The sequence below is a fragment of the Triticum aestivum genome, chromosome 4B, assembly GCF_018294505.1.
Source record: "Triticum aestivum cultivar Chinese Spring chromosome 4B, IWGSC CS RefSeq v2.1, whole genome shotgun sequence".
NCBI lineage: Eukaryota > Viridiplantae > Streptophyta > Magnoliopsida > Poales > Poaceae > Triticum > Triticum aestivum.
The window spans coordinates 584,999,166-585,021,652 of record NC_057804.1 but is presented as its reverse complement, the minus strand read 5'-3'; positions in this window follow the sequence as shown (position 1 = coordinate 585,021,652).

Below are 22,487 nucleotides of genomic sequence, written 5' to 3'. Positions count from 1 at the left end.
AATATGATCTTTACCATCGCGCCATTCTCAAACACATCACTCCACGGCGGCCGACCTGCGCTAGACACGTCGTCGCATTGTTGAGCCGAGCTTAACTTCTTCGGATCATCATCTCGGCCAGCCGAACAATAGTTCGGCAGTGCGAAGGATAAATCATCACCAACATCAACGCCCCACGGATTACACGGAGCGGGCACACCGGCATCGCCGCACGGTCACTTCACCAAGCCAGCATTGACCACGTCACATGCTACGACTTGCATCGGCATGCCCAAACCGTTGCTTCATCGAGCCGATGTCCACTACGCCGAACTACTTCAACACCTCGGCTGACATATCTCCTCACCGACCTGCTCTGTCTCCCCACCTGGACTGGGGGCTTCGTCATCCCTTCATCAAATTATTTCGGAGACTTCGGCGTCACCGGCCGACCAGCTTCATCACATTAGCTGGACCACGGGCTTTTGCCTCAGCGAGCCAACCTTTGCCAACTTCGCCATGCCGTCGCTTTATCGCCCATCAGGCAATGGGGGTGCGGATCGATTCCCAATTTTGGGAGTCGCTTTTCTTCGGAATGCTACGACAAACAAACCAGGTGCTATTAATCCTAACAATTTTTGTTTGTTGGGTTTATTTTTCTTAAAGAATTATTACGGTTTGTTCCATCATCTGTCCACAGGTCTATCAAATGGTGGCCACATTAAAAATGGTCACGTGGTGGTTCGGTCAGTTTCCATACATAGTTCGACAAACACCGTATCCGGAGCCCGGACCGCCCTGCAAATTCAGGCTTTTGTCACGCCTTCACTGCGTCGTGCTGACGCCCTGCATCGACATTGGCTCCAGTGCCAGGCCACATCTATTTAAATAAATTATTTTTTGCGTAAAGCAATTAAGCAAGGATTATATATACATATATTATTATTTCCTGGACCGCACTGTTTTATGTGTGCAGGTAATCGATTTTGACTGCGTTACGCGGTCACTACTCCGGAGTGCCGAACTCCTTGCTCGGACACCTCGGGCCTGGGGCTAGGACCTCGGCCACGCCGAGGACTGCGAACCTTGTCGGATATGTCGCAGATCAATGGGCGTCTTTATCCCGCTAAAATCCCGAATCGCATCATCAACACCAAGCACATTAACCAGCTAAGTTGCTTTCATGCTTAAAAACTTTCAGTTTTAAATTTTGTTCAGTTCGAACAAGCATTATACTTTTTGGCACAAAGTTGTTTGTGACAAATTTCCTTGTCAAAACTTTGTTTGTGACGCACATATTCAAATACCCCGTTTATTTGGGGGCTCCCTTGATGGAGCTTTTCCTCTTGCATATGATTATACTTGTACGGCTTTGTTCCTTGTTCGTGTATTATGCCACAATAAGCACCATGTTGACTTAAGCGACTTGCAAGCTGGGTTGCCTTGCTCCTGTGTTTACCCCTACGTTCCCGATTGTTCGGCTAGGGAGTAAAGGGAGCACCTCTGCGATTGTCACGATCGGGTCATCCGAGCCGGACCTCAGACTGGGTGAAGCCGAAAAGTAGCGCTCTTACTGTTTTCAATAATGGTCGACACACAACGGAACTCATGAGTACAAAAAATCTATTGCACAAGTCTCACAGTAATAATGAGCAACCGAAGAAAGGTATCGGTGGGGGTACTATTTTCTTCGAAGATGCTTCTTACACTTTGTCTGTAATATAGCATAAGCTCCCTGAGCGCGCTTTGTCTATTACAGCCTTATGGTCTGATTGCCTAGTTATCGGAAACACCATCGATATTCTCGACAGGTGGAGTACATAACACTTTTCGGCCCTTGGCCGAAGAGGGAGAAGCCGATGGTCGATTAAGACACGTTTAAAGTTCGGGTGAACACATATATGATATAAGTACTTCGGTACATACAATCATTATACATAAAATTCTTTTACCCAAGTCACTCGGGGGCTCTTAAATTTATCTGAGCTGTTTTATAATAAGTGTTCTTCTTCCTAGTCATTGCAAAGTCTTTTTTCTATCACTCCTTTTTTCGACGCGAGTGTGTGGTCAATAGCCGGGGAGCCTAGTTTCCCTCTCAAAACCACTAAAGTTTGCTAAACCGGCCTAACAAGAAGTACTCCGCCTTTGGGATAGGAGGTTGAAGCCGTAGGCTGACCCGCTTGAAGTCTTGAGATATGATGTGTCATGTTAAAGCACGACAGAAGCACAATTTTTTTTCTAAGACCAATTTTCTGATTGGCACCGAACAATTGATCTAGTTCGGACGTCGAGTTTTTACCGATGTTTTTTCGTTTTCCAATCCTATGGCACTTTTAAACTATTTGTGTGTTTTCCGCATAAGTCTCGCAGTGCAATACTGGACACCTTTAGAGATTCGGCAAAAAATCTCGGATATTGCTATATATGCATCAGTTTCGAATTGTTTCTTCGGTCAATAGTTGGGTTGCTCGGCTCCTGTGCTTGCCTCCTATGTTCCGCTTTATTCGGTTAGGTGTGCAAAGGGAGAACCACTGGATTGTGCTTCCAGCTTGCATGGTTAAGCACCGCAGTAGAGAAAGCCAAAAACTGACTGCCACAATAAGCGTAAATTGGTCAGCAGTCTGATGACTATGTTAAATGACAGGCCTTTCATAACATTGGCCGAAGTGTTTACGGGGGCGCCAAATGTCGGGGGTTGGGTGCGACATATGCCAATGGATGGCTTATCATGGTGGGAGTGAGTAGAATGTCGCCGGTGCCTGGAAGCGGGATGAGGCGTAGACACGTACGCCGGCGAACTTTACCCAGGTTGGGGGCTCTCCGTGGAGATAATACCCCTACTCTTGCTCTGCGGGGTCTCCGCATGATCACTAAGGCGCTAGTGATACAAAGTGCTCCTCGAGCTGTGTCTAGGGTTAGGAGAAGGCAAGGCTAGCTCTTCCCTGCCCTAGGTTTCTGGCTAGTTCTATCAGAGTGGGAACCCTTTGCATGGGTGGCCTGGGGGTTTATATAGGCCTACCCCCAGGGGTACAATGGTAATCTGGCCGGCTGCCGGGCCCGGCTGTCAGTGTCTCCAGCCTCCGGCTTCTCCGCCGACCGCTGGGGCCCTCCGCCTGGTGGGCCCTGTCGACTGGTTGGTGGCTGTTCACTGTAGCCATATCCCTAGTGATGGGGGCTTGGTCATCTTAGCGTGGCTATAGTCCCACCGCCTGGTGGAAGGACACTGCAGCCACACCTGGTCTTATCAGCTTAATGGCATGCTCGCCTCGGGGCAAGGGACGGCCGCCTGCTGGAGGCCGGCCCCTCTCTGATCCGCCTGATCGAACTTCCGCCGTTTTCCTTGGGGTCACTGTCCGATAGGGCCCGCCTCTGCCGGGCCGCACCGACAGGCCGTCGTGGGGAACAGGGCTCGGCCTGCTAGGAGCGACGTCAGGGTAGATACGCTCAGTGCTCCGTCGTGCGGAGATCTCCGTCTGTACGGAGCACTGTAGCCACGCCCGTCTCGAGCGTGGGAGGCGACGTGCTTTACTGTAACCATACTTCGTCTTGTACTCCTGATGGGAGCTCGGCCGCCCCGTAGTCGTGAGGTGGCCGTCTACCTGTAGCCGCCCTCTCTGGAAGGCGGCCGTCAGGAGCCGGCCACTCGGAGCGCCATAGTCTTGGGTCACCCGCCCTCTGGCAGCCGGCCGCCGAGCCAGCCGGCCCCAGAGGGCGGAATTTCGGCTTGGGGCTCAGCTAGGCGGAGCTGGCCCAAAGTCTTGATAAATCATGGGCCTCGGGTGAGCCTACCCGTGGTCCATTACTCCGACAGTAGTCCCCGAAGCCGGTGACGCGTCGTGGTTGAGGGGCCGCAAGGTCTTAGCGGCTTCTCCCCTTCCCGAGCACTGGGAAAATGTCGACCGTCTGGTGGCCAGTCGGCCGCTCGAGCCGGCCTCTCCCAGGCGGAACCACGTGGTCGATTTTGAACTCCAGGGCGGGAAAACAGGTGGCTTGCCTGTTAAGCTTCCCCAGGCAGCCGCCCGCGATGGATGCGCCACACGGCGCACGTCATCCTGACAAGCCTGCCATCCCATGCTCTTTATGGGACATGACTCCGGGCCGGGCCCGCCACTACCGTGCCTCGGCAACCGGGCAGATTTACTGCGCCAGAGGGGACGGTTGCCATCCCCGCGACTATTCACGATGGGGTGAATGCGCGTGGGAGACGGGGGGTCGTGGGGACGTGGGCGCAGTTAATCCCACAACCCCACGTCCCGCCCCCTCGGCTACATAGCTCGGGCGCTATAAGTAGGGAGGGGGGAGAGGTGCAGCAAAGTTCCTGTGCCCCCTCCCACTCTTCTTCTTCTCCTCTCAGCCTCTGCTGCTGCTGCTGTCGTCGTGCCGCCGCCATTGCTCAACGCCGACGCGTCTCTCCTCCCCGCGCCGCCAGCCTGAGCCATGGGCGACTGGGACGGATCGACCGTGATCGGGGATCACATTGCTTTCCTCCACGACACGCGCCAGATGCCCAGCGCGGCCTTCGTCAAGGCGCGGGTGCCGCTGGAGACGGAGATCTCGCCGGCGCCGCAGGAAGGCGAGCGGGTCGTCTTCTGCTCGCATTTCCTGCGGGGCTTTGGCCTCCCCGCGAGCAACTTCTTCCGCGCCTTCCTCAACTTCTACAACCTTCAGCCCCATCACCTCACGCCCAACGCTGTGACCTTGCTCTCCACCTTCGTCACGGCGTGCGAGGGCAACCTCGGCATCCTCCCCACAATCGAGCTATGGGGAGCATTCTTCTATGGAAAGCTCGGCACCTCTGCCAAGGAGACGGCGGCCGAGTGTGGGGGCTTTGTCGCCGTGCGCCGGCCGGCGAAACGGAAAGCCTTCCCCTTCATCAAGCTGGCGCAGTCGGTGAAGATGTGGCAGCAGTCATATTTCTACATCGAGAACATGGACCCTGCTACCGACTTCCTCAACCTGCCGGCCTACGAGGCCCCCCCCCCCCACCGGAGCTCGTGTCTCTTGGAAGTACAAGCCAAAGCCAGTGTCGGGGGACACGGCGGCCGCCATCGGCCGACTCTGAGTGCTCCAAGAGTCGGAGGGCCTCGTGGCCTCCGACCTTCTTGATGCCTTCGTGGAGTGCCGGGTTCTCCCGTCCAGAGCCGCCCTCATCCGATCTTCCGGATGGGCGGACACCGCGACCCGTGCCGGCTGTGCACGAAGGGAATGCCGCCTGCCAAAGTCTCGCGAATGGTAAACGAAATCTCCGACCTCAAGATGTCGGAGAAGGAGTGGCGGTACGGGAAGCGGCCGTACTCTCGCCACAACCCGCCTCATGCCGTAAATTTCTTCTGCTTTGTTTCTTTTTATGACGCCGCTTCTTTAAGACTTGATTCCTTCTTGGTTGCAGATTTATATGTCTGAGGCAACGGCCGCCCTCCTGGGGCCGGGTGATAACCTCCAGGCGGACAGGGCAGAGAGTGACTTGGACGCCCCTGACTTGGGGGCGGCCGCCCTGGTCGACGACGCGACAGGTGGCGGAGGCAGAGCGGACGGCGGTAGCGGAGCAGGCGGCTCCGAGGGAGGCCGCAGCGTGGAGACCTGTCCTGACAACGACGAAGACGAAGATGAGCCGCGTCCTGCCCGGAGCTCCGCCACCACCGGCGCCGGCCCCTCTTCTGGGCCGCCCGCCCCAGGCGGCAAGCGCAAGTGGAAACAGGGCTCGACCCTGTTCGGCAGCGCCCCAAAGAAGCCCAAGAATCCGGCCACGGTGACCAGGCGGAAAGAGACCGCGGCCAGGGCAACCCAATATCAAAGGCAACCGAAGGTGCCAGTTATGGTGTCGGTGTAAGCATCATTTCCTTGCTCCTTGTTTTTCATCGATCTGTTGTAAAAAATCTTCAGACTTGTCCTCTTAATTCAGGGCCTCGCTGACCCTTGAGAAGTCGGTTGCCGGCTCGGTCCTCAGGTCGGCAGCGACCTCCTCGACCAGCCGGCGCTTCGACCCGGCCGCCGACCTCCGGGAGGCGACAGAGCAGAATGCGCGGGAGGCGCGCGACGAGGCGGAGGCCGACCGCCTGGCCAAGGAGCAGGCGGACCTGTCAGCCGCGTCATCCGCGAGGGCGCTGGCGCAGGCGGAAGCTTAGGCCGCGGAACGGCTCGTAGAGGCCGCCCGCCGCCAAGAGACACTACTTGTGGGCCCCCTGAACACTGCGCCGCCTCCGCCTGATTTCGAGGCGACAGCCGGAGGATCCGGCGGCGACTACCCGATCCAAGAGCGGGGGGGGGAGGCAGTGACATAGCCATGCTGGACGTCTTCGTGCCGCCGCCACCTCCGCCGCCTCCGCCATCCAGCGAGCCACGGGACGAACAACCAGTGGCGCCCCCAGTGCCACCGGTCGAGACCGTGGTGGCAACGGTCCTGGTTCCCGCGGTCCGCATTCCCACGCGCCTCTATCTGGAGAAGGCGGGCTCGGCACCGCGGCCGCAGGAGATCGGCGCCTCGAGCTCGTTGGCCCTTGACACCGAGGTGAGCAGTGCCGCGCCCGTGGGCTGGGTACATGGGGGCGGGACCGGTGCCCTGAACGAGGCGTCCCTTGACGTATAGGCCAAGCTCCAGGCGGAGGCAGTGGCACTCAAGCGCTGCAACGAGGCCTACTTGGAGTCGCGCACCGCCATCCGAGTAAGCCGTCTTTTGGTTTTCTCTCCGAATGTTCTTCCTTGCTTCTTTCGTGGGGGCGCGCAAGCGCACCCACTGGGTGTAGTCCCCAAGTTTCGGGCCGGCTGCTGAGCAGGCGGGTCGGAACTTTAGCTTGTAGTTGCCGATTGCTGATTCTCGTTTTGTTGTTTCTTCTGCAGGATTATCATAACCTCCGCGCGACCGCCTACAACTCCAAGGTTCAGGAGCTGGAGGTGCAGACGGCCCATCTCGCCGAAAGCCGGCGTAAGTCTCTTCCTTCTTTCTTCGCGGGGGCGCGCTGGTGCACCCGCGGGCTGTAGTCCCCGAGGTTCAGGCCGATTGCTGAGCAATCGGGCCGAATCTCCTCAGTTATGCTTTTTTCCTTGTTGGCTACTTCTTTTCCGCGGGGGCGCGCTGGCGCGCCCGCGGGCTGTAGTCCCTGAGGTTCGGGCCGACTGCTGAGCAGTCGGGCCGAATCTCCTCGGTTATTTATTTCCTTTATCTTGTTCGCTTGACTGATGCCTTCTTCCTTTCTTTCTTTCTTCAGAGGCCAATGCCGATCTGCAGCAGAAGCTGGGCGAAGCTAAGACCGCCCTGCGTGGCAAGGAGGTGGAGTGCAGCAAGCTGGCGGAGGAGCGGGACCGCCTGGTCGCCCAACTTGCCGAACAGGCGGAAACACTCAAGGCGGCCCACCTGGAGGTGGAGACGGCGGAGACCAGCCTCCTTGCCAAGTTTGAGCTCGAGCGCTCCGCCTGGGTCGACAAGGAGGCCCAGGTGACGGCCTGCTTCAGCAGTATTGAAGACTTGGTCGATGGTAAGCCCTATTCTCTTAGTTTCTTGCTTTGAGTTATCGGTCCTTGCTTATAGCCTTGGCCTTTTTCTTCTTCTGCCCGGACAGACTTCTTCCCGGGCCATTCTATAGCCGCTACCCAGATGATCGAGGCCCAGCGCGAGGAGCGAAGGGCGGAGGGTGTGCAGATCGCCGCTGATGCCCCCCGAACCCTTGGTGAACAGGTCCTCAGCATTCAGGCCCGGCTTCGGTCTGCTCACCGCTTGCTGCGTCGCCTGCAGTGCATCGGAGCCCAGGCGGTCTCCGCCCTCTGGCCAGGCTTGCCGGCCTCACGCACCCCAAGTCGGACTGCCGACTGGCTGGAGGTGGTGGCGGGCCGCCTGGAGGCCTGGAAGGGCTCAGCAGCCCTGGCAGGAGCGCCCCGGGCCTTGGAATTCGTCAAGGCGTGGTACACTGGGCTAGATCTAGCCCAGTTAGACACGTTCCGACTGGAGGCGCAGGAGGAGCTGGCGGCGGTGGAAGCTGAGCTTGTTGGCAGGGCAGCGGCGATCGCCGACTTCACCGACACCAGTGTCTTCGTCCCGGAGGTGGTCGAGGAAGGCGGTGAAGCTCCGCATGAATGGCTTGGGCTAAACCTAGAAGACAGTGAAGACTCCACTGAAGTCATCACCTCCAGCGACGAGGGGGGGGGGGGACGGGGAGGAGGAAGAGGAGGAGGAGGAGGAAGTCAAGAGCGATATTGACATGCCGGAGGTCGGGGCGGACGGTCAGCCCCAACCTGACCGGGCCTCAAGCAATGAGCCACGCACTGAGGTGCCACCCGCCACTAGAGGCATTCAAGTGGGGGCGGACCTGCCGCCCGTTCCTCCGATGGATGCTTCCGACTTCGTCCTCCAGCACTCCAACACTCCGCCTACTGTCGGCGACTCCTCTGCTCAGACGGAGCCGCCTGCCGCGCCAGGTTACGCGGCCGACTCCAACGTTCAGTCGGAGCCCTTGGCCATGCCATCCGGCACCGGCCAGCCGGAGCCTTCTGCCACGCCAACCGGCACCGCCCAGCCGGAGTCCTCTGCTGCGCCTTAGGATTTTATCTGTTTTCTGCTTGCTACTCTGAATACTTTGGTTAAATTCGCACAATTCCACCCTCGGGGTGTATATCAAACTCTGTCTGAATGCTGGCCAGAGGCCTTTATCCATGTAAAAATATTTTATCATCGCTTATGCTTGTTGTGCCGACCTCCACTCTTCTTTCTTTTTTATCCTTGGTTTTTTCCTTTGCCGCCGACCCTTTGGCTTTGCTTTCACCGGCCAGGCGGCCGCTCTGCGGAACGTGGCTGGTTTGAGCATTCTAGCCGTTTGTGAGGGAGGCTAGGTTTTAACCATTCAGAGCTTCAGGTAGTAAGGTGGAGGCCGGCCGTCTGGCCGGCAAGCAGCCAAACGGCTAGGCGTGATGTCGTGTGCTACTATATGCGCTTCCCTCCTTAGTCGTTTTTTCGTGTGGGGCACCTCTTTGCGACCTTTGCCCGCTATGCAGTCGCTCTGCAAGCTGTGGCTTATGACAAAGGAAGCTTTTGGTGCTGGCACACTACTTGTCCGACTGCAGAAGGTGGCATATTGTAGAAGGCGGCGAGGATCCGGGCCGACTGGTCGACCCCGGTGCCAGGCGGAAGGAAAAAAGACTTATACATTCTCATAGGCATGATACTTATCATATAGATAAAAGAGGGCAGTCCTCGAGCTCTTCCCGGGGGACCCGGAGTCTTTATACATAGTACAAAAGGTAGCGTGATACATACTGCTTTCAACTGTAAAACCTTCGGAGGAGGTTTGCGTTCCACGGCCTCTCTGTTTCTTTGCCTGAATCATCTCTCTTGCGTGCTCTGGGCTTCTGGGCATCGATCAGATTGTAGGCATCGTTGCCCAACACCTTACTGATGATAAAAGGGCCTTCCCAAGGTGCCGAGAGCTTGTGCTGTCCGGCTGTTCGCTGGATCAGCCGGAGCACAAGGTCTCCCTCCAGGAAGGACCTTGGCTTCACCTTGCGGTTGTAGTATCGGCGCAGGCTCTGCTGGTAGATGGCCGACCTGCTGAGTGCCAACAGCCGGCCCTCTTCCAGCAAGTCGACGCCGTCTTCTCGCGCCTCCTTGGCGTCCGCCTCGGTGTACATGGTGACCCTTGGGGAGTCGAATTCGATATCCGTCGGGATGACGGCTTCGGCACCGTAGACGAGGAAGAAAGGCGTGAAGCCTGTTGATTTGTTTGGAGTTGTGCGCAAGCTCCAGAGGACGGCCGGCAGCTCGTCGAGCCAGCAGCCGGCCGAACGCTCCAGAGGCTCGACCAGTCGGGGCTTGAGGCCGGACAAAATGAGGCCGTTTGCGCGTTCCACCTGGCCGTTTGACTGAGGGTGGGCAACGGACGCTAAGTCCAGGCGGATGCCCTGTGTTGCGCAAAAACGGGCCAAGGCTCCCTTGGCGAAGTTGGTGCCATTGTCGGTGATGATACTGTGCGGGATGCCATACCGCGTGGTGATGTCGGTGATGAAGGTCACGGCAGTCGGCCCATTCAGCTTCTTGATTGGTTTTGCCTCTATCCACTTGGTAAACTTGTCCACCGCAACCAGCAAGTGAGTCAAGCCACCGCGGGCCGTCTTGAATGGTCCCACCATATCCAATCCCCACACGGCAAAGGGCCAGGCTATGGGAATGGTCTTGAGTGCAGAAGCCGGCAGGTGTGGCTTGGAGCGGAACCTCTGGCACCCTTGACATTTCTGAACTAGCTCCTTGGCCTCTTCCAGGGCAGTGGGCCAGAAGAACCCATGGCGGAAAGCTTTGGCCACCAGGGCTCTTGAAGCCGCGTGGTGGCCACATTCGCCCTGATGGATATCTTTGAGTATTGCTTGGCCTTGGTCCGACTCCACACACCGCTGATAAACCCCTGTTACACTACGTCGCACTAGCTCTCTGTTGACTATGGTGTAAGCTGCAACTCGCCTCTACACCTGTCGGGCTGAGACTTCATCGGTCGGCAGCTCCTTGTTCACCAAGAACTTGAGGATTGGCTAGGCCCATGAGGGCGCCGCAATTTCTTCGACTGCGACTACTGCAACTTGAATGAGGGCGGCTGGGAGGGGAGGCGGCAGGTTGGCAGCTGCTTCCACCTGCTGTGTTAGAGAAGTCCCCGGGCCGATTGCTGAAGTCCCCGGGCCGGGTTCTGAAGTCCCCGGGCCGGGTGCGGCTGTAGCAGTCCCCGGGCCGCCTGTCGAGATCCCTGTGCCAGACTCTGGGGCCCTTAAGTCGGATCCGACTGCTTCGGGAAGGGCCGGCACAAAGATGGAGTCTGAATCAGGAGACGGCTTGACATATGTCTTCAGAAGGCGGCATAGGGCGACGCCGGCTGGTATTTCTTGTCGGGTGGAGCCAATCCGTGCCAGAGCATCTGCTTGCTCGTTGTCATTTCTTGGCACGTGAAGGAACTCGCACCCATCAAAGTATCCGCTGAGCTGCTACACGAGGAAGCGGTAGCTTGCCATGTTTGCATAATTGGCGTCCCAGTCGCCTGACGACTGCTGGACCACCAAGTCGGAGTCACCATAGCACAGGATCCGGCGGATGCCGAGTTCCTTGGCAAGCCGGAGCCCATGTATGAGTGCCTCATATTCTGCTACGTTGTTGGAGGCGGCGAAGTAGACTTGCAACACGTATTTGAGCTTGTCGCCTTTGGGAGAGGTGAGGACGATGCCGACTCCCAAGCCGGTGCACATTTTCGAGCCATCGAAATGCATCCGCCAATGAGTGGAGTCTGGTGCAGGCGGCAAATATTGGGTCTCGGCCCAATCAACGAGGAAGTCGTCCAACACTTGGGATTTGATGGCGGTGCGAGGCTGGTAGTAGATGGTGTAAGGGTCCAGATCAATGGACCACTTGGCCACTCGGCCAGAGGTGTCTCGGCTCCCAATGATCTCAGCGAGTGGAGCTGTGCAGACAACAGTTATTGGGTGCTCTTGGAAGTAGGGCTTCAGCTTCTTGGCGGCAAAATGCACGCCGTAACACATCTTCTGGTAGTGGGGGTAGTTTTGCTTGGAGGCGGACAATACTTCGCTCAAGTAATACACCGGTCTCTGGACCGGCAATGCTTTGTCCTTCTCCTTGCGCTCTACCACCATGACTATGCTGACAACTCGACTGGTGGCTGCAATGTAGAGGAGCATGGGCTCCTTCTCAGTCGGAGCCGCCAGGATAGGCGGGGTTGCCAACATCTTCTTGAGTTGGAGAAATGCTTCGTCCGCCTTGTTGTTCCACTCGAAAAAAGTGGTCTTCTTCATGAGTTGGTACAGAGGAAGGGCCTTCTCACCCAACCGACTGATGAAACGGCTGACTGACGCCAAGCAGCCGGTGAATTTCTGCACGTCCAGCAGTCGGGTGGGCACTTTCATCATCTCAATTGCTTTGATCTTCACGGGATTGCACTCTATGTCGTGCTCTGAGACCAGGAAACCGAGGAGCTGGCCGGCTGGTACTCCAAAGACACATTTCTCCAGGTTGAGCTTGATCTGGAATCGGCGCAGGTTCTCAAAGGTCTCCTTGAGGTCCTCCAGCAGCGTGCCATGCTTCTCCGTCTTCACCACCACATCATCCACATATACATGGGCATTTCTGCCGAGTTGCTTGAGGAGGCACTTCTGCATGCAACGCTGGAACGTGGAACCGGTGTTTCTCAAGCCGAATGTCATGGTCAGATAGCAGGAGGCCCCAAATGGCGTGATGAAGGCGGTCTTCAGTCCGTCGCCCGGGTTCAGTTTAATCTGGTGATACCCAGAGTATGCATCCAAGAAACTCAACAGCTCACATCCGGCTGTGGAGTCTATTACTTGATCAATCCTTGGCAGAGCAAAGGATCTTTAGGGCAGGCTTTGTTGAGACTGGTATAGTCAATGCACATGCGCCACTGCTTATTCTTTTTCAACACTAGGACTGGGTTGGCCAGCCACTTTGGAAAGAATACTTCCATAATGAATCCAGCTGCTAGGAGCCGGGCTATCTCTTCTTCGACAACTCTTCCCTTCTCTTCTGACAGGCGGCGCAAGGGCTGCCTGACCGGCTTGACGTCAGGTCGGACATGTAGCTTGTGCTCGGCGAAATCCATCGGAACACCCGGCATGTCTTTGGGAGACCATGCAAAGATATCTCGATTCTCACGGAGGAAATCGACGAGCTCGCTTTCCTATTTGCTGTCGAGGCTTGTGCCTACGACAGCGTGCCTCTCCGGGTGCTCTGGGTCCAAGGGTATTTTCTTTGTTTCCTTGGCCGGCTTGAACGAGCCCTCAGCCTCCGACTCCTGGGGGGTGGGTGACATTTCCGGCTTCTTGCCTGCCAGCGCCACCACTCGGTCGAGGAGCCGCTTCTCGGCAGCGATCACGAGGGACTCAGCCAGCCTACTGCTATCCGCAACACAAGCAATCGATCTCTTGTAGTCTCCCTTGGTACTCGGCATCTTCATCTTGAGGTAGGCGTAGTGGGGGACCGCCATGAACTTGGCCAGAGCAGGCCGGCCAAGCAGGGCATGGTAGGGGCTCTCAAGGTCCACCACTTCAAACCAAACTGAATCTCGGTGGAAGTGATTCTTGTCTCCGAAGAGGACATCAATCTAGGTCTTGCCGATTGGTGAGCAGGAAAGGCCAAGGACTGTGCCATGGAAAACAGTTCGACTGGGGGTGAGCTGCTTCTGCTTGATTCCCAATTTCTCCATTGTGTCATGGTACAGGATATTAATGCTGCTGCCGCCATCTATCAGGATTCTGGAGAAACGGGCGGCCCGCCTCTCTGTTGCAAGGGTTGCTTCTAAGACCAGGGCATATGAACCAGGGGAAGGCATCACTTCCGGGTGGTCGGCCCTGCTCCAACTGATAGGCTTCTTGGACCAATGCATGAACTCTGGAGTACTGGAGGCCACTGCTTGCACTTCTTGTTGTTGTTGCCGTCTGCTGCGCCTGTCATCGGCCACGCTGGTAAACACAACGTAGGCTCCATGCTCCTCTGGGTACTCATCTTGTATGGCGCCGACTGGCCGGGCTGCCGGCTGCTGGGGCTGAGGAGGCGGCGGTCCGACAGGCGGAGGAGGTAGGAGTCCATCTCCCTTGGCAATTCTGGTGAGCCAGTGACACTTGTGAGTGGTGTGGTTGGAGGGCTTCGCGCCGCTATGGAACTTGCAGGGTGCATCCAAGGTTTGCTCATAAGAGAAAGTAGGTACCAATTGGTCTTGCCGCCTTTCTGCCGCTTGGGGGCCGGCTGCCCTTCTGGCTGCTGATCCTCGACCGTCGCCACCTGCCGGCTGGTGGAAGCCGGCTGGGTGGCCTTCCGCTTGTGATCTCCTGGTTGCCGTCGCCGACTGGTGTCACCAGCCGGAGTCCGAGGTGCCTGAGGGGCCACCTTGCCAGACGCATCAACCAGGATTTCCGCCTTCATGGAGGAGTCGGTCGTGGCATGCTTGTCGGCGATGACCAGCAGCTCATCGAGGGTCTCGGGCTCATCGCAGAGGAGTCGGTGCTTGAGGAGGGTACCCTCTCGGCACCCAGCAGTGAAGTACTCGATCGCCTGCACCTCGTGCATGCCTTCGCAGGAATTGCGCAACTCGGTCCAATGCGTGAGGTAGTCGCGAGTCGACTCCGTGGGTCCTCGGACGCACAAGGAGAGCTGTCGGGTCTTGGGAGCCCGCTTGTAGGTGCTGGTGAAGTTGCGGATGAAAACCTCGGTGAAATCAACCCAGCTGTTGATGCTGCGGGGCTTCAGGCTATTGAGCCACGTCCGGGCAGTGCCCTGAAGCATGAGCGGGACATACTTTACGGCAACGCGCTTGTTGCCGTTCGCTATACTGACGGCTGTGGAGTAGTCGACTAGCCAGTCCTCCGTCTTGACGGAGCCGGTGTACTTGGGTGTGTCTCGCGGGAGGGTGAACCCTTTAGGGAAGGGCTCATCTCGAATTTGGGGGCCGAAATAGGGCGGGCCCAGTGCATCTTCTTCTTCGAGCGCCAGGGGTCGGTTGAGATGATCGATCCGATGGCGAGCATCATTCTCTCCGACTCCCTCCCGGAGACCAAGGCGGTCGCCGAGTGTCGGGTGCGTGACAGGAGGCGGGGTGGGGTATCTTGCTCCACGAGGCGGGGGAGGCGGCAGGTCGCCTCGCCGCTCTACTGCGCGAGGGCGGCCGTCCTCGTCCCGCTCGATGGAGAGGTGCGTTTGACTGCGGCTGGCCGTCGGCTCGTTGCCCTTTCCTCCGCGGGCGCCACCAGTCGGTGTCCGGGAGGTCGCCCCATGATCTCGGCGTGGGGGCGGCTCGTTGTTTCGTCGGGGAGGGACTTCGGCGCGCCAGGCGGCCTCATGCTGCGCGGCTGCCGTGTCTAGGAGCTGTCGGGCTCGCTCCGTCATGAGGCGGCGCTCGTCGCCGTCGCATTTCTCCAGCTCATCCGTTACCGCCTGGGCAGCCTGGATGTTTTCCGCAGGCGTGGCGTAGACGGGGCGCTCTGCCCCGAACATGCTGGCGACGATCGCGCCACGCTGCCGAACTGTGCTGAGGCGGCTAGGCCGCTCTAGAGCCGGCATGCCACCTACGGCCCGGTCCATCTCGCGCCGATAGGCATCCGAAAGCCGGTGCATGCTGGCCAGGCGGCCAGCATTTTTGAGAAGCTGGAGGCGGCGTGCCTCTAGCGCCTCAGCGTCCGCGCCCTCGGGAATGGGCGCCGTGAGGTCGCGCAGAGCGGCGTCGAGGGGATCTTGAGCACACTCGTCCGAGTGCCCTTCGCTGGTGATGACGAGTACCTCCGTGACGGTGCTCCCGCCGTTGTACTCGCGAGGAGGTGGCTCATCGTAGACCACCATGTTGGTGGGGAACGCGTCGAGTGACACCGTGTCGGAGTCGACGATCATCAGATCGGTTGAGCCGACGGACTCCAGGTCCACAGCAGGCTCGCTGGCGACATGGAGCTGGTCGAGGAGGCTGACGAGGTAGCTCTCTGGGCAGCTTGTGCCCGCATCAGAGGCCGGCTCGTCGGAGAGGTCAATCTCGCCGACGAGGTCAGCGAGGCAGCTCGCCGCGCAGGCGATCTCCACGCCGTGCAGCGCATTGGGGCTGACGCCGTCGGGCGTGCTGGGTTGGCTTTGCTCGCCAGGAAGGAACAGGGTTCCCGTCCAGAGCAGATCTCCGGGAGACGGTGCACCTCGCCCCACGGTGGGCGCCAAATGTTGGGGGTTGGGTGCGGCATATGCCAATGGATGGCTTATCATGGTGGGAGCGAGTAGAACGTCGCCGGTGCCTGGAAGCAAGATGAGGCGTAGACACATACGCCGGCGAAGTTTACCCAGGTTGGGGGCTCTCCGTGGAGATAATACCCCTACTCCTGCTCTGCGGGCTCTCTGCATGATCACTAAGGCGCTAATGATACAAAGTGCTCCTCGAGCTGTGTCTAGGGGTAGGAGAAGGCAAGGCTAGCTCTTCCCTGCCCTAGGTTTCTGGCTAGTTCTATCAGAGTGGGAACCCTTTGCATGGGTGGCCTGGGGGGTTTATATAGGCCTACCCCCCAGGGGTACAATGGTAATCTGGCCGGCTGCCGGGCCCGGCTGTCAGTGTCTCCAGCCTCCGGCTTCTCCGCCGACCGCTGGGGCCCTCCGCCTGGTGGGCCCTGCCGACTGGTTGGTGGATGTTCACTGTAGCTGTATCCCCAGTGATGGGGGCTTGGTCATCTTAGCGTGGCTATAGTCCCACCGCCTGGTGGAAGGACACTGCAGCCACACCTGGTCTTATCAGCTTAATGGCATGCTCGCCTCGGGGCAAGGGACGGCCGCCTGCTGGAGGCCGCCCCCTCTCTGATCCGCCTGGTCGAACTTCTGCCGTCTTCCTTGGGGTCACTGTCCGATAGGGCCCGCCTCTGGCGGGCCGTACCAACATGCCGTCGTGGGGAACAGGGCTTCGCCTGCTAGGAGCGATGTCAGGGTAGATACGGCACAATGCTCCATCGTGCGGAGATCTCCGTTTGTACGGAGAACTGTAGCCACGCCCGTCTCGAGCGTGGGAGGCGACGTGCTTTACTGTAGCCATGCTTCGTCTTGTACTCCTGATGGGAGCTCGGCTGCCCCGTAGTCGTGAGGTGGCCGTCTACCCGTAGCCGCCCTCTCTGGAAGGCGGCCGTCAGGAGTCGGCCACTCAGAGTGCCGTAGTCTTGGGTCACCCACCCTCTGGCAGCCGGCCGCCGAGCCAGCCGGTCCCAGAGGGCGGAATTTCGGCTTGGGGCTCAGCTTGGCGGAGCTGGCCCAAAGTCTTGATAAATCATGGGCCTCGGGTGAGCCTACCCGTGGCCCATTACTCCGACAAATGCAATCCGTCGTTGGAGCTCGGATGCAAGAGGATACTACCGCCTAGGAATAACTTAAAACCAGAAGTGTGGAATAAAAATAACAAGGCATTGATAAAGGCCGTAAACTTAAAGGGGCTCCTCGGATACCCGACGTATAAACTCTTCGGATGCACTTTGGCGATCCTCAAGATCGAAGATAAGGAGATTTGTTGAACCAGTTTTCAAGACCGAGGACCAAAGATGAAGAACGGTTAGGAAGAATCGAGGAGCGTCCCCAACTTGAAGACCAGTTCAGGGGGCTACTGACGGTGTCCTGGACTAGGGGGTACTCATCACGTCGTCTCCCGATCAGTTAGATTGGGCCGAGGACCCCCATGGCCGTATACTCATGGGCCAGTTCGGACAGTTGCTGCATACAAGGAAGATTCCACAAGACTTGGTGATCAAGACAAGGACTCCTCCCCACCGGCGTATTCGGCTAGGACTCTTGTTATCGTAGGCCTCTGGTACATTATATAAACCGAGGCCATGCTAGTCGATAGATTATGACATTACTCATCATACCTCCAGGGTTTAGACCACAACATATGATCTTGAGGTAGATCAACTCTTGTAACCCCTATACTCATTATACTCAATCAAGCATCATGTAGGGTATTATCTCATCAAGAGAGCCTGAAGCTGGGTAAAATCCCGCGTTCATGTTACCATTGATCCTTAGACACACAGTTCGGGACCCCCTACCCGAGATCCGCCGATTTTGACACCGACAGTGTGTTTTTGCCTTTTGTTGTTTGAGTGGTTGGCTTTGTGGGTCTTCTAGATGGTTTTTGCTTACTCCTTTTTTGGTGTTATTTCAGTAGGACGGAGGGGCAAGAAGCATCTTGGTATGTGCTCTTCTTTTTGTGTTTGCTGGTTTATTGAGCTTTTTGTATGGGTGGGAGGTTTCAACATTTGTGATGTCGTGCTTCTGTTATAGCGGATTCTCCGGCTACCATTGTTCCTGTTGCTTCTGTTGTGCAAGCAGTTTCTTCTTCTGGTGATATTGGTATGTTCTTCTTCTTCTTCTTCTTTCCTTTTTTGAGTGCTTCTTCTGTTTATCAATGTGATTTTGTGTGTGTGTTAGATGAGGGATTTGTTATTCGGCACGTGCTGTCTAAACCACAAATCTGACCTCTCAGAGCATATGGATTAATTTACTAGCATTATCCCCCTATTGGTAGTCAAAAGATCTGCCATACCAGTCCATGTTGCTGCCAGCTTCAAGTTTTTCTGAAAATTCACTATCATTTTTTAAATAGCTTCTATGATGCTCTATTCATGTAAATATACTTGCCCTTTTGTGTCTTGCACATCTGCAGATCTGTACATTACTTAGATGATGGTTTTATTCCCTTTTATAACAGAACTGGCAAAGAAATCATCGTGGTCAACATCGTTACTGAATTTTGTTATGGATGTACCAATTACATTGCATATTGTGGAGACATATTTTCAAGGATCAGAGGAGTCTTCTTCTATATGATGGCTGTTGTTGTGGCAGTTATATTTGTTAAATCTATTGAGTAGGATGTCAATTCTCATTCAGGCAATTCTTAGCTGGTAAGTTTATTATTATTCAGACTTGCAATAATTTGGTTGGTTTGGTTGCCTCTTTTCTTCTGCTACTTGATTTCCATTCAACCAGTATTATATGGTTTCACCTTTGCTTGTCACATATTCACTATAGTGTGTTTCTTTCTTACACCAAAAACAACAAAAAAGGTGTTTGGTTGTCGCTTGAGGATGCTTGCTTGCATGTAATATCATATCCCTTTCTAAATGTGAAAGAGCAGCCAGAAAATTAGCAGATGCATTCAGAAGAGTGGGCACAAAATTAAGAGATGCACTCAGAAGAGCAGGCATAGAAGTAATAGTAATAAAAATGTATGTAGCAGGTACGTAGGATCTCTGTATATTTTTATTTGGAGAACATTTACACTCAAAAGCTGAATTGGAGAAACAAGGAACTAATGATGCCGCAACACCTGGAAATTGTTCAAGCAATAAGTACGCCACAAGGAATGGGCCATGGGGTCTGCAAATATTGTCCAAGCAATAAGTAACCGGTATGTTTTCCTGAATCTTGCTATTCTGGTTGGGTGTGTCCTGACTTTGGTGTTCGTGTTATTAGGAAGTGCGTTTAGTGGTTTCACATAGCGGGAGAACCAACAAACCAAGTATAACAACTTAATTACTGGAGAAAATCACGACACTGGGATTCATATAGGTCCTCTCATCACTATGATTCATGTGGGTGCTCTTCTTGCATGATTGTCATTATGCTCTGTATAATTTTAAGTTTGATATGCACATTTTGGTTTCAGCGGTAACACAAAATGATTTTTATACACGTTTGTGTTGGGTCTATCTCAGGAAATTCCTATTAACATTGGTGACTCATCTGAAACGATGGGCTACGTGAAGCCATTCTCTCTACTGGTAGGCTTGTGACAGATTTACTTGAATGATGTTAATAAGTGCAGAAAGCATAAGCAACCCCAAGTATGCATCGCATTTGCCTGTGAACCCACGTGGAGTGAAGCGTTAGAGATTTCACAAAATGGAAAGTAAGAAGTGGTTGACACATACACGTCCAGGGTTACAACAATGTATAAAGGAGTTCTTGAGAGATTAAGAGATGATGTTCTTCAGAAGATGACTATATGTTCTTTAGAAGATAAATAGGAAGTGATCGCTCTTTCAAATCATTATCACTTTTTGATATTCTATAATTTGCATGGTGTGTCCTTGACCCACATTTTTTGGCCATGATTTCTTTCTTCTCACTATATTTTCTATTTTCTTCTTCATTTGCAGCTCTCAATATGATTTAGTTCAGCAAGAAAGGTGTGCGACACATCATTGCTTTTATGTGACCAAGCTGCATTTCTCGAGATAACCTATTGGTTAACGCGCATAAAGATATCTCTCGAGATATTGCAGCTTTATTGAATTGTGGAACTACAATCCTCGATGACCACCTCCCTTACAAAGTGAATCTGAAACCAAGTTTTACATAACTTATTTCTGCTATCTTCCCTAGCTTCGATGCATTAACGGAAAGCCCATTAGGCTGCGTTCACCGTCCGCTTTCGATGGTATTACTACGTACCATATATGGTTCTATGTTATTCTTGACTAATCTCTTAACGATGGCCCAACAACCCACTGTACCCATCTAATTTAAGAACAACAAAATTTTAGCTAATACGACCACCGATATATTAAGAAACTCTTTTGGTCGGTGGCCCCATTTGTCCATGTGCGCATGATTGGTGGTCGTACAAAAAAGAGAGAAAAAAGTGATCCAGGGTGGGCCATATTTGACATTGGGGACTGCCCGAACATGCCTCACCGTCTTCATTCTCCCCTTGCATATATGTTTGATTTGAGCTTCGCATATAGTCTAGACACAATTTTTTTCAAGGTTTGGTTGGACAAAGTTTCTCCTTTTCTCTACTATTTGTTGGAAATATTAGCAGTTTTCCGACTAATCTAATCCACGAGTAAACAGTAAGCATGGCAAATACGGTATGCATCTCATACTGGTACGTAAGCATGTGAGCACGTACAGTACATAGAACTGAAACATCTATGAACATCATATACACGGCTAGCACATGAACGAGCAAATAGGGGATGAACGAGTCATACCCTCTGGTTGACCAAGCCAACGCGGCGGCGGTAGCAGCAGCCTCGGCATCAGCCAAGGCCTTCTTCTTGGCGACTTCGCCGTCAGCCATGGAGTCGATGTAGAGGAAGTAGTGGAAGCAGAGGCGGATGAAGACGGGGACGAATCGGGAGCAGTCGCGTGAAGACGGTCACCAAAAACCTTATTGCCGTTCTCCCGGGCAGGATCTCGAACGACAGGGTTCCGGAGGCACCTGCTCTCGCAACCAACCGTGCACGCGGTCGTCGGGATGGGATCGCCGGAAGCAGCACAGCGAGAGGAACAGTAGATGACGGCTAGGGTTGTACGAGAGGGAGTGAGTGAGCTGAGTTAGGGTTCACTCCACTGGCCAGTGCCTTCTTATATAGGTCGTCAGGTAGATGGGCCTGGGCCAGGACCACGACTGAGTCCGTGAACAGCCCACGGTCCAACATCTCGGACAGTGGCGCTTCCGTAAGCGACTCATTAATTAATTAACAATTAATTAACCATTCCTGAGCGACAAAAATAAGCTTCGGCTCAGCTCATTCCCGCAACCCGCGGCGCGTGCGCGTGCATCGTGACAAGGCGAGGCGTGGCGTGGCGAGGCGGGCGGAGGAGGAGGAGGAGCGTGCGTGTACAACTCCTATTCCCAAGCTCCCAATAGCAAGTGGTAGAGCAGCCCTTATAAAGAGGTCTCACTCTTCTTACTATAGTAGTATGGGACTAAACTTTCCACACTTCCCACCACTTGCCGTACACATGCATGGGCCTTAGAGATTAACTAGGGATTATTGTCTTATATGGGCCTAAGCCCATCCATAATCCATCAATCCCCCACCAGATCTCGAGGCACATAAGTTTGTCAACTGTTCCAAACAATGTTTGATATACCAGAATTTTCAGTGGAGACTGTTAAGTTGAACTTCCACCTAGAGCAATAGGATTAGACTTCTTCACAACTGAACAATGGACTATGCCTTGAATTATCAGTTTGGCGTGTAGAAGTTTCGCCTATTGTCGCTGAGACGTGGCTGCCAAAGGCTAAACCCCACGGGTGGAGCTTATTAGTCATACTCCGTACCTTCTCATGAGCTTCCTAGAGATCACCCAATCTCATAGACTGTGACCAGCAGTCGGGCTCACATAGGTGTGTTCCTCCAAAGAATGCTCTGTAGGTTAGCATCTTGCTTACATAAGCTTTGGAACACATTAAGACAAAAGTCAGCCTGCCTTACAGAATTGAGAGTATTATTGCATCTCCAACGGAGTGGGTTAATTAAGGATACTCTCCTCAGTTGACCGCTGGATTGTTTTCCCAGGTCCTAATTCACGGGATCTCCGATCACATAGGTTGGGTTACCCCCATGGCAACTTACGTGGGTCTCATACCCATCTCCGTCGATGCATTTTCTATCACAATCCGTGATAGCCCTTTCGTAAAAGGGTCTGCCAGATTCTTAGCCGTCTGGATATAATCCAACGCTATTACTCCGGAGTTTCTTGATTTTCTGACAGATTTCAATCTTCTTCTTATGTGCTTTGTGGATTTCATGTTGTCCTTTGAACTCTTAGCCTTGGCAATCACCGTTTGATTGTCACAGTTCATAAGGACAACCGGCACTGGTTTGTCAACCACCAGCAAATCCATCAAAAGCTCTCGAAGCCATTCTGCTTCGACGCATGATGTGTCTAATGCTGTGAGTTCTGCTTCCATAGTCGATCTGGTTAAGATCGTCTGCTTGCAAGACTTCCAGGAAACAACACCACCACCAAGTGTGAAGACATGTCCACTTGTGGCTTTCATCTCATCAGCATCAGATATCCAATTTGAATCACTATACCCCTCAAGTACCGTCGGGTACCCAGAATAGTGAATCCCATAGTTCGCAGTACCTTGCAAGTAACGCATCACTCGCTCAACAACATGCCAATGCACATCTCCCGGATGGAAACAAACCGGCTCAGTTTGCACACATCAAATGAGATGTGAGGACGAGTAGCACATGCTAGGTACATCAGTGAA